Source organism: Sinocyclocheilus anshuiensis, unplaced genomic scaffold (genome assembly GCF_001515605.1).
Source record: "Sinocyclocheilus anshuiensis isolate Anshui unplaced genomic scaffold, SAMN03320099.WGS_v1.1 scaffold2082, whole genome shotgun sequence".
NCBI classification, from domain to species: Eukaryota; Metazoa; Chordata; class Actinopteri; order Cypriniformes; family Cyprinidae; genus Sinocyclocheilus; species Sinocyclocheilus anshuiensis.
In genome coordinates, this window is record NW_015555845.1 from 89,152 (window position 1) to 89,570 (window position 419).

General features: G+C 30.5%; 1 protein-coding gene across 2 annotated transcripts in view; it reads right to left on the reverse strand.

Moving 5' to 3' along the window:
- Positions 1 to 419, reverse strand: part of LOC107675612 (voltage-gated potassium channel subunit beta-1-like) — a 116,559-nt gene that overhangs the window by 70,385 nt on the left and 45,755 nt on the right. The gene's annotated exons all lie outside the window — the stretch shown is intronic.

Here is a 419-nt window from a genome sequence, read left to right on the forward strand (position 1 = left end):
GAGAGGGGGGGGGGAGAAAATAAAACATGTATATTAGATTTGACATTGGTGTCCTTCTGGTTCAGGCTTCATGGAGCTAAACAGTATTTCTCAGTGTAGATTTTAGCTGAAATATATAACATACACAAATGCAAATATACCAACATAAGTGTGTCTCTTTCAGGTTTAATGGTATTGTCTGAGAAAATTCATTAGTTTTTATCCAGTTAATCTAGAGGTGCATGAGATGAAGCTGAACAATGAAAACCAGTAAACTAGCTTTGCTGGCAGGTTAATTATTATTTTAGCATTGAGACATATTATAGTTTTTATCTATTTTTTATATATACTTTCATGCTAACCATTTTCATTTAAATTTTAAAGCTTAAGTAATTTTTAGTGCTGTCAAACAATTAATCGCATCCAAAATAAAAGTTTTT